Source organism: Notolepis coatsorum (assembly GCF_963971535.1).
Source record: "Notolepis coatsorum genome assembly, chromosome: 3".
Classification (NCBI taxonomy): Eukaryota; Metazoa; Chordata; class Actinopteri; order Aulopiformes; family Paralepididae; genus Notolepis; species Notolepis coatsorum.
This window is the reverse complement of record NC_140167.1, coordinates 73,405,796-73,418,506: the sequence shown is the minus strand read 5'-3', so window position 1 is coordinate 73,418,506 and position 12,711 is coordinate 73,405,796.

Sequence of the window (12,711 nt, the reverse complement as noted above, 5' to 3'; positions counted from 1 at the left end):
TGTATATATGACTGCGACGGCACCACACATGTGAACAGTAACAATGCAATTCAAATGAAGTCAAATCAGAGCAAAAAAAGCTGAATCTGCTTCAAGAAGATGCGCTACATTTAATTAGGTATATAAGGAATTACAACGAGACATTTATTGACTAAATAAAAAATACAATTAGGCTTTTAACCCTCTAAAGCCGGGCGCAACACTAGACATGTTTTGTAAAACATTAAATATCTTTGGATTTGTTTGTGATAAAGACTTGCTTTATTGTATCGGAATCGATTGTCATCTCAAAATGTAGTGCATCTCTCAGAGAATGCGCGGATGTAAAGCATAGAATCTTGAAATATCTAGATTGGTTGTTTTCCCTGGACTGCATCTAATCCGCTGTATCTATCCATTTATCATATATCTATGTCTGTCACTATAGCCAATGGAAATTTTAGAAATGGTCACATGGACTGGGAGAACCAATAGAAAATTCTTATTGTTTCTCAATAGTCCAGTGTGCTCCACAGAAAGGGCTGTCAGATAGACGCATTGGTTGTGTGTAATGTAAGATAGACCAATAAGAGAGAGGAGCTTGTCTCTGGTTTTATAATAAAATGACAAAAAGACAAAGGTATAATGTTCAGTGCAAATGTGTATGTCGTTTACAGTTTATTATGCCACCTACTGTATGCAGCTCGTTTATTTTGTCCATTCTCTGCCTCTGCCACAAATGTACGTCTTAGTTAAAAGGTGGTCTGTCACAGAGTTAAAATGTTTTCACTATCAATATATATTAAATTAGCCATTGTTTTTGTATCCGGCCCCCCATACAATGGCTTGGAAAAAATGTGGCCCTCGGCCAAACTAATTGCCTACCCCTGAAGCACTCGCAAATCTCCCAGTCCTCCCATTGATTAAATCGGTGGCGCTCTAGCGCCCTCTCGCGCACTTAAGTGTGGCGGTCAATGAGTTAATAACCACAACAATATGCACATATGTTCTACGTTATATGCGTAAATGTGCGCTATGTGCCTAAAGTCGAGACTCGACAGTACTGAACCAGAAAAAAAAATGTAAGAGCACATTTATGCATGATTCAAAACGATGGTTCAAACGTCCATTCGGAAAACCCTGCCAAAGTGCAAATCCCAAAAACAGGCTTCTGGGACAGCTCTACAGACACACCCATCCAGCCTGGCTCTACAGACACACCCATCCAGCCTGGCTCTACAGACACACCCATCCAGCCTGGCTCTACAGACACACCCATCCAGCCTGGCTCTACAGACACACCCATCCAGCCTGGCTCTACAGACACACCCATCCAGCCTGGCTCAACAGACACACCCATCCAGCCTGGCTCAACAGACACACCCATCCAGCCTGGCTCAACAGACACACCCATCCAGCCTGGCTCAGCAGACACACCCATCCAGCCTGGCTCAACAGACACACCCATCCAGCCTGGCTCAACAGACACACCCATCCAGCCTGGCTCAACAGACACACCCATCCAGCCTGGCTCAACAGACACACCCATCCAGCCTGGCTCAGCAGACACACCCATCCAGCCTGGCTCAACAGACACACCCATCCAGCCTGGCTCAGCAGACACACCCATCCAGCCTGGCTCAGCAGACACACCCATCCAGCCTGGCTCAACAGACACACCCATCCAGCCTGGCTCAACAGACACACCCATCCAGCCTGGCTCAACAGACACACCCATCCAGCCTGGCTCAACAGACACACCCATCCAGCCTGGCTCAGCAGACACCCATCCAGCCTGGCTCAGCAGACACACCCAGCCAAGAAAAACCAAGAGGGAAAAAAAGACACTTCCCAGATATAAGTGCTACATAAGCAAGCAGATGATACAAATAAATAAATGAAAGGGTTTGAGGTTAGTAGAATAACAGTAACACAAGGCCAACCCTACTCTTTGGTGAGATATTTCTTTGTATGTTTTTTGAAAGTTAACCATAGAAATTATATCTTTGGGCAGAGAATTCCCAAAGAGTGTTCCCTGCTGTTGACCTGCTGTTGACCTGCATGACCTGCTGTTGACTTAAACATGACCTAAATTGACCAACGTTTGTTCTTGAAGCTGGAAATATTTTGTGACCAGCGGCTGCAGCTCTTGTGCTGTAACCATGTGACCATGTGACCATGTACTGTAACCATGTACTGTAACCATGTAACCATGTGACCATGTGACCAGGCCACCAGGCCGTGCTACATCACCATGAGCTTCTCCACTGGATTGCCTTGGTCCTTTTGACATGTAGGTTTCAAGTCATGCTTGCCTTGATACAAAAAACCAAGGTGCCCTTCTTTTTTCAGGAGGAGAAGAAGTCTTTATTTGTCATGCAGCAAACACACACATGTACTGTAAGATGGGCGACACACAGGAACACACACATACATTGGGTAGCCAATGAAATGCCTCTCTGCTCTTGACCCATCCCGTCGCCCTTCCCCCCAAGGGCAGCCAGGAGCAGCGTGGGGCCGTGCCGGGGGACCAATCCAAGTGCTCCTGTCCGTCTTCGTCAGCGACAGCGGTAGCGATCTGTTCTGCATGTTTTTCCATTGGGTTTATCTCTTTTTGGGGGTGAAACCCTTGCGAGCACGGGGAGAACATGCAAACTCCACACAAAAAGGCCAGGAGATACCCCACTTGGGTACCTGGCAACCCAGCAACCTGGTCGTGTGTATGCTTTTACCAACGCATTTGTGTTTCCGCGTTCCGCGACTTGTTTGCAGTCAACATTGTCGAAACGGATTGTTTTTTAATCGGTTAATTTCCGTTTGATACCATTTTGAAAAACGCTCTTTTTTTTTAAAGTTCCAGAAAAAAATGCATGAACAGCTGTTTCTGCGTGCTACACGCGTACAGTACAGATCAATACATACAATTGTTAAGGGGCTGCAGACCAGAGAAAGACTTTCGTCTTGTTTACATCAGGGTCCCCCATTTTCAATTCATCATAAAAAGCGTGACTCGCTATGAGTGACGCACAAACAGCTGTTTCCGCGTGCTACACGCGTACAGTACAGTATGCGTACAGTACAGCTCAATACATACAATTGTTAAGGGGATGCAGACCAGAGAAAGACTTTCGTCTTGTTTACATCAGGGTCCCCCATTTTCAATTCATCATAATAAGCGTGACTTTATATGTGCGCTAAAGTTCACGTTTAAAGTGCTTAGAAATGCCGGTTCATTCATGCTTTGAGGCGCGCTTCCTGACAGGATTTTATAATATTGTATTTTATAATATTGTAGCTTGACAACGCTCTCAGCTGAAAGTCAAGAAACGACGCTCTCAGCAGTCATCTTATGCAGCATCACTTTTCATATCAAAACAAAAGTAGAACTGTAATGTGGAGTGGACTTAAACATATTTACAATTAGCATTTTATAAAGTAGAACTGTAATGTTTCTCAGTCAGTGCTAAGTGCAGCATCCCTTTTCACATCAAAACATGTAAAATATTTAAACAACCATTAAGCAGTGTTGGGCAAGTTACTCAGGAAGTATAGGAGTTGCGGAAAGCAGGATGAGAGCGAGGAGGGCGTGCTAGCATAGGTCAGCGGCCAATCGGAGCACAAAACGGGAATGCGGAAACACAAATGCGCTGGTAAAAGCATAACCCTTCGAAACCTGGTCCCCAAGCTGGAATCGAACTCAGGACCTTCTTGCTGTGAGGCAAGAAGCATTTCTGTCATCGTCCATACCATTACTGAAAAATGTGGTACTGTAGTTATTTACTGCCGATTCACCACTGTATAGGCTTCCAGTGTATCTGAACATGTTTCTAAACACCACATGAACTGGAGAAAGTCACTACACATTGTGCCACATGTCTTATGTGTTTTCTGAAAGCTTTTGCCATTGTGACATAATTCAGTATCTGAGGAAGAATTCCTCGTCCTTCGTAGACACCGTATTAAGACACAATAGAGCAACTTTTCACGGGAGGGAAAACTGTGACTCAGGTTCCAAGCAGTGTTCATGGGGGCTGAGGACACAAGCACAGACTTTGTCTCAGGGCTTGACCCAAATAAGCCTCAGGTTACAACGGCCTAGGTTTGCTGTGACAAGAGTGTCATGTTGCTCACAGAACATACTGTAGAGACAGAGGGAGGGAGGGAGGGAGCTAGGGAGGGACAGATGCAGGCATGGGAAAAGGGAGGGGAGGAGTAAGAGAGAGGACAGAGAGAGAGGGAGAGAGAGAGGGTGAGAGAGTGAGAGTGAGTGGTATGTGAATGAAACTGCGTTGTTATCAGCATGAAGGCTGAAACTAACAAGCTAGACACACACACACACGTACACACACACACACTGTGATTTAAACAGAGTCAGTCTAAAGAGACGGATCACAATAGTTTCAATGGGGAACTGAGCGTAACAGATGGCAGCAACAATTGAACTATGTGCTACAAAATTAAATAAAAACATATTCAGAGAATAATTAAATGTGATATGATTTTGTGTAAAGTAATGTTATAATTTACTGCATTCTTGACCAAATTAACACTGACTGTGTTGTCTGTAGCCTAATTTATCAGTGACTTCAAATATAAAAGAAAAACAATTACATGTTTGAAAAATATCTTAGATACAGATGACTCCATTCAAAGAGATAGGGGTCAGGGTTCTGATCTGGGGTCAGGTCTTGTTAGTCTTGTTACGTTTTTTATTAAAGGAATGTTTGCTTAAGTGTTATACATTTTTATTTCATTTTCATTCTAGTTTCAGTTAGTTAGAGTTTGTTTTTTGTGTGTTTTGGTTCAGTAATCTTTTTTTATCTGTGTTAAAGATTTATAAATAAATGCACAAACATCTATATTGAATTGATTTGGATATACTTTGATTGACTGATTGATTGATTGATTGATTGATTGATTGATTCTACAATCATTGATTCTCTTGATAATTATTTCATGACAGTGAGTTTTTGAGGCAGAGATTATATTACATTTCTTTTAATTTAATTTAATTTTAGTTTCATTTTATTTTCAGATTATTACAATGTTTGGTCTTCAGGCATATTTCTCTCTCTCTATATATATAATAACCTTGCCTCCTCCCTCCCTCTCTCTCATTCGCTCTCTCTTTCACATGCCCACACACACCCAAAGCCTCTAGACAACAGCCCTCTCTCTAACTCTTATTCTCTCTCTCTTTCACCTGCACACACCCCACACACCCAAATCCCTTAGACAAACAGCCCTCTCTCTCTCCCTTTGTATGCTGACATGTCAGACGTGTTCCCTGTGATGAACCATGTCTTTACATCAACAGCAAGAGTTCAACATGCATGTGGTGTAGTCTCTGCCAGGTAGGTATGAGGTGGAGGCAGGCCAACAGGGAAGCAGGCGGGGAGGAGCAGCTGTCTGTTCCTCGGCTAAAGGTACAGGGTGTGGCCGTCTGGGTGTGTGTGCTATGACTCACCCTCCTGTGACGCCCCCAGGCCTTACAGCGAGAGAGAGAGAGAGAGAGAGAGAGAGAGAGAGAGAGAGAGAGAGAGAGAGAGAGAGAGAGAGAGAGAGAGAGAGAGAGAGAGAGAGAGAGAGAGCTGTTGTCTAGGGGCTTTGGGTGTGTGTGGGCATGTGCAGGTGAAAGAATAAGAATGAGAGAGTGAGAGGGGGTGAGGAAGAGTGACAGGTGAAGAAAGGAAGAGAGTGAGAAACAGTGAGAGAGAGAGAGAGAGAAAGAGAGAGAGAGAGAGAGAGAGAGAGAGAGAAAGGTTGTTTGTACCATTACTGTGACTTAATTGGCTTCATTTAAAATTGTGTTATGTTTATTAATTTATTGATTAATTAACCAAAGTGTGAACAATGTATACTGTACTGAGGGAGAGAGTGAGAGATGGAGAGGGTGAGAGATGGAGAGGGTGTGTGTGTGTGTGTGTGTGTGTGTGTGTGTGTGTGTGTGTGTGTGTGTGTGTGTGTGTGTGTGTGTGTGTGTGTGTGAGAGTGTGATGTGGGGGGTGAGCCGAGGACAATAACAGAGAGAGCTAGAAGATGAGAGAGTGAGAGAATGACAGTCACAAGGGTGATGGATGTGACTCAACAGGGGTGGGAAGAGGTTGAAAGTGTTTAGTATCACAAGTCACTCGTTGGTCACGAGGATAAAGTTTGACTCAGTAGCCGGCAGCTCCCATCCCAGCTAAACTAAAGGCAGAACCAGTTCGACTGGAAACACCCAGCAGTGTGTCTTGACAATACTGCAGTTACCAGGATAAACAACTGGCACAGTCACACACATACATACGTGCACACACACACACACACACACACACACACACACACACACACACACACACACACACACACACACACACACACACACACACACACACACACACACACACACACACACACACACACACACAGGTGCACACACACATGCAGGCGCATACACACACATGCAGGCGCACACACACACACACACACACACCACACGCACACACACACACACAGGTGCACACACACATGCAGGCGCATACACACACATGCAGGCGCACACACACACACACACACACACACACACACACACACACACACACACACACACACACACACACACACACACACACACACACACACACAGTGTACTCTTGCATCAAAATGCTTGTGGGCTGGATTCACAATTAAAATAATATTTCACAACCATCCCGGAACCGTCCCAAACAACGGATCTGTCCTTCCCAGAACTGAAGAACTGTTCAGCCTTTTGTCATCTAGTGTCCTGCAGGACAATCCCTGAATCTGTTTTGTATTGTACCATCATTTCTATGATCCCCACTGGAGCCACACAAATCTCCCTTTTGCAGCCAGGCTCAATCTATGCTAGTCCCATGTGGTTTATACCAGTCCCATGTGGTTTATACTAGTCCCATGTGATTTATACCAGTCCCATGTGGTTTATACTAGTCCCATGTGGTTTATACCAGTCCCATGTGGTTTATACTAGTCCCATGTGGTTTATACTAGTCCCGTGTGGTTTATACCAGTCCCATGTGGTTTATGTAAGTCCCATGTGGTTTATACCAGTCCCATGTGGTTTATACTAGTCCCATGTGGTTTATACCAGTCCCATGTGGTTTATACTAGTCCCGTGTGGTTTATACCAGTCCCATGTGGTTTATGTAAGTCCCATGTGGTTTATACTAGTCCCATGTGGTTTATACTAGTCCCATGTGGTTTATACCAGTCCCATGTGGTTTATACCAGTCCCATGTGGTTTATACTAGTCCCATGTGGTTTATACCAGTCCCATGTGGTTTATACTAGTCCCATGTGGTTTATGCCAGTCCCATGTGGTTTATACTAGTCCCATGTGGTTTATACCAGTCCCATGTGGTTTATGCCAGTCCCATGTGGTTTATACTAGTCCCGTGTGGTTTATGTAAGTCCCATGTGGTTTATACTAGTCCCATGTGGTTTATACTAGTCCCGTGTGGTTTATACCAGTCCCATGTGGTTTATGTAAGTCCCATGTGGTTTATACCAGTCCCATGTGGTTTATACTAGTCCCATGTGGTTTATACCAGTCCCATGTGGTTTATACTAGTCCCATGTGGTTTATACTAGTCCCATGTGGTTTATACTAGTCCCATGTGGTTTATACTAGTCCCGTGTGGTTTATGTTAGTCCCGTGTGGTTTATACTAGTCCCATGTGGTTTATACTAGTCCCGTGTGGTTTATGCCAGTCCCATGTGGTTTATGCTAGTCCCATGTGGTTTATACCAGTCCCATGTGGTTTATACTAGTCCCATGTGGTTTATACCAGTCCCATGTGGTTTATACTAGTCCCATGTGGTTTATACCAGTCCCATGTGGTTTATACCAGTCCCATGTGGTTTATACTAGTCCCATGTGGTTTATACTAGTCCCGTGTGGTTTATACCAGTCCCATGTGGTTTATGTAAGTCCCATGTGGTTTATACCAGTCCCATGTGGTTTATACTAGTCCCATGTGGTTTATACCAGTCCCATGTGGTTTATACTAGTCCCGTGTGGTTTATACCAGTCCCATGTGGTTTATGTAAGTCCCATGTGGTTTATACTAGTCCCATGTGGTTTATACTAGTCCCATGTGGTTTATACTAGTCCCATGTGGTTTATACTAGTCCCATGTGGTTTATGCCAGTCCCATGTGGTTTATACTAGTCCCATGTGGTTTATACCAGTCCCATGTGGTTTATACTAGTCCCATGTGGTTTATACTAGTCCCATGTGGTTTATACTAGTCCCGTGTGGTTTATACTAGTCCCATGTGGTTTATACTAGTCCCATGTGGTTTATACTAGTCCCATGTGGTTTATGCCAGTCCCATGTGGTTTATACTAGTCCCATGTGGTTTATACCAGTCCCATGTGGTTTATACTAGTCCCATGTGGTTTATACCAGTCCCATGTGGTTTATGCCAGTCCCATGTGGTTTATGCCAGTCCCATGTGGTTTATGCCAGTCACATGTGGTTTATACCAGTCCCATGTGGTTTATACCAGTCCCATTTATGCTAGTCCCATGTGGTTTATGCTAGTCACATGTGGTTTATGCTAGTCCCATCATGTGATTTATGCTAGTTCCATGCTAAATTAGCAACTCAAACACTTAATTTCCTGCATTCTGGTGTACTTTTATAAGAGGCACATCTGCAAGGTTGAGATGGTATGGTCCTGTAGGGGTGTCTGAAATTGTAAGAAGGATATATAAATGTTTTGACCGCCTTATTTTTTACCTCTTTTGGGGAGGGGGTTGTCTTTCATATTAGCCTATTAACCCTGTAAACCTTAACCCCTTAAACATTAACCCCATAAACCGTAACCCCTTAAAACTCAGAGAGAGGTGTTTTGGCCAACAGCTAGGCTAGCTTGTCCAATAATATCCACTTCCTTTCATTTGTGCTAAACTAGGCTAGCTTGCAGCCGGATACATGTAGCTTTCTGCTGAACACACAGAGAGTAAATTGGTATCTATCTTCTTGTCTGACTAGAAAAGATGGTAAGCGCATTTCCCATAACGTTGGTGTGTTCCTTCAACCATAACCTAAGCCTAACCCTAAAATAGCCCCTTGTCCTTGCGTCCGACCAGTGTTTTCCTTCTGAACGTCATAGGAAGACAAGGCCACACACACACACACACACACACACACACACACACACACACACACACACACACACACACACACACACACACACACACACACACACACACACACACACACACACACACACAGGCCACCCACCGACTGGCTCAAATGTTCCACAGTGCCTATAGAGGAGGGTAGAGGATGGCTCTACTCTGAAAGATTATCTTCCCTGTTTACAGTGACAGAGGCAACACCCTCATCAAGATGCTAAGAGGCTGTGGATGTCTGTGGTTTCTTGTCAGGCGCTACTTGATTATACCTCACTTAGCAGTGGAGGTGAAAAGAGCACTGAGCACATGACTCAAGTGTTACTGCTACTGTTACTGTTACTGTACTGATACTGATAGTGATACTGCTACTGTTACTGTTACTGTTACTGATACTGCTACTGTTACTGTACTGATAATGTTACTGTTACTGTACTGATACTGATACTGTTACTGTTACTGATACTGTAATGATACTGTTACTGCACTGATACTGTTACTGTTACTGTACTGATACTGATAGTGATACTGTTACTGTTACTCTACTGATACTGATACTGTTACTGCTACTGTTACTGTTACTGTACTGATACTGCTACTGTTACTGTACTGATACTGTTACTGTTACTGTACTGATACTGCTACTGTTACTGTTACTGTACTGATACTGATACTGATACTGTTACTGATACTGTTACTGTTACTGTACTGATAGCCAGTGTCAGAGGCCAAACGACGCTACAGGGATAAAATTGAACTCCAGTTTGAACAAGCTGACTCTAGAGCTATGTGGCAGGGGCTCAAAACGATGACAGACTACAAAGGCGCCTCCCTCAAACTGAACAGTGACATCTCCTTAGCAAATGACCTCAATACCTTCTATGCGAGGTTTGATGCTGGTAATAACAACACCAGCTCACAAGCCTCGGCAATGGGGGGGGGGGGGTCGGCTGCTGATGGAGGCGCAGTGTTCAGGGTAACAGAGCATGAGGTGAGGCGGACCTTTAAAAAAGTGAATATCAGGAAGGCAGCAGGTCCAGACGGCATCCCCGGCCGCGTCCTAAAAGTCTGTGCCGACCAACTGGCCCCAGTATTCACTGACATATTTAACCTGTCCTTAGAACAGGCTGTCATCCCCACCTGCCTGAAGAAGTCCACTATTATCCCTGTACCCAAAAAATCCAAGCCTGCTTGCCTCAACGACTACCGCCCTGTAGCTCTCACCTCCATAGCCATGAAGTGCTTCGAGAAGCTAGTAAAGGGCTACATCTGCTCCTCCCTCCCCATCAACATGGACCCCCTGCAATTTGCATACCGCCCCAACAGGTCCACGGAGGACGCCATATCCCATGTGCTGCACACAGCAGCATCACACCTGGACAAGAGGCAGGGGAACTATGTGAGAATGCTATTCATCGACTACAGCTCGGCATTCAATACCATAGTCCCCTCCATACTCATAGCCAAGCTCAGGGACCTGGGCTTGGGCTATGACCTCTGCCAGTGGGTCTTGGACTTCCTGACTGGCAGACCCCAGGTGGTGAGAGCAGGCAACTGCACCTCCTCATCCATCACCCTCAACATAGGGGCCCCCCAGGGCTGTGTTCTGAGTCCCCTCCTCTACTCCCTGTACACACACGACTGTGTGGCTCAGCGGAGTAGCAATACAATCGTCAAATTTGCTGACGACACAGTGGTGGTGGGCCTGATCTCTGCCAACGACGAGAGGGCCTACCTGGAAGAGGTCAAGGTCCTGGCGGGATGGTGCCAGGAAAACAGCCTCTCCCTGAACGTCAGCAAAACAAAGGAGATGATTGTGGACTTCAGGAGGTCGGGGGTCAAGGACTACAGCCCCCTCAGCATCGACGGGGCACCGGTTGAGAGAGTCAACAGCTTTAAGTACCTCGGAGCCTACATATCCGAGGACTTGACATGGACCACACACATTAACAGTGTTGTGAAGAAGGCACGACAACGCCTCTACTTCCTCAGGCGCCTAAAGAAGTTCCAAGTCAGCCAGAAGATCCTTAAGAACTTCTACTCATGTACAATAGAGAGCATCTTGACCGGCAACATCACCTCCTGGTTTGGGAATAGCACTGCACAAGACCAAAGCAGACTACAAAGAGTGACACGTTCAGCCGAACGCACAATTGGAGGGGGGCTCCCCACCCTCCAGAACATTTACTACAAGCGTTGCAAGGGCAAGGCTAAGAGAATCATTAAAGACTCCAGTCACCCGAACAACTGCCTCTTTGAACTGCTGCGGTCAGGCAAGCGATACAGGAGTCTCAAGGCGAGCACAGAAAGACTCAGAAGAAGCTTCTATCCCCAGGCCATCAGGCTGCTAAACGAACAATGAATGAACACTACACAACAACAACCACCAAACGCACATAGCACACACATCCACACGCACACACTCACTTTAAACAAACACACTGTAGCACCCACTCCACACACTTATAGCACACACCCACTTTAAACAAACACACTGTAGCACCCACTCCCCACACTTTATATTTATGGATGAAGGATTGCACTACAACTCGTACACCTTACTGTAAATTGTACCTAAAATTGTACCTCATCCCATTTCTGCTTTGCACTAGATAGTACTGTACATTAGTACACTGCATAGTATTGTGTATTGTATATTATATGGTAACTCAGAACATTGTACATATGTCTATACCGAACACTGTGACCTCATTTTCTTCTTCTAAATTCATGCTATATTATGTTATTATGTTATTTGATACTATCTTGTCTAGCACAGTCTCTGGAGCGTAACAGTAAGAAGCATTTTGTATGAAAGTATTCTGTACTTCTGTATGACAACTATTAAAGAACTTGAGAACTTGAACTTGATACTGCTACTGTTACTGTTACTGTACTGTTACTGATACTGATACTGTTACTGATACTGATCCTGTTACTGTTACTGATCCTTTTGCGTCAAACACTTCATTTGCTGCATTCTGGTGTACAGTACCTTTCTGCACTGATTTGTGCCTTTTCTGCATAAATGTATGGTGGAAATGTCTTTATATATGTAAAGGAAAAGACAACAATTTGCTGACACAAATATAATGGAACATAATGCAGTAAGGCTCTCAGGCATTCTGTATTGATTTCAAATATTTATTCCATAGTTACAGGTAAGAAGAATATATACATGTTTTGACCCCCTTATTTTGTACCTCTTTTGGGGGGGGGGGGTTGTCTTTCATATTAGCTATATTTTTTGAGGGGGACACATGTACCTCTTCTCAATATTGAAGGGGTCCCCTGCACCCCCCATAAACATATGGATATGCTGAGAAAGGACCAAGCTACTACTGCAGCACTGAGACAGAACCAAGCTACTACTGCAGCACTGAGACAGAACCAAGCTACTACTGCAGCACTGAGACAGAACCAAGCTGTAGCACTGAGACAGAACCAAGCTACTACTGCAGCACTGAGACAGAACCAAGCTGTAGCACTGAGACAGAACCAAGCTGTAGGACTGAGACAGAACCAAGCTACTACTGCAGCACTGAGACAGAACCAAGCTACTACTGTAGC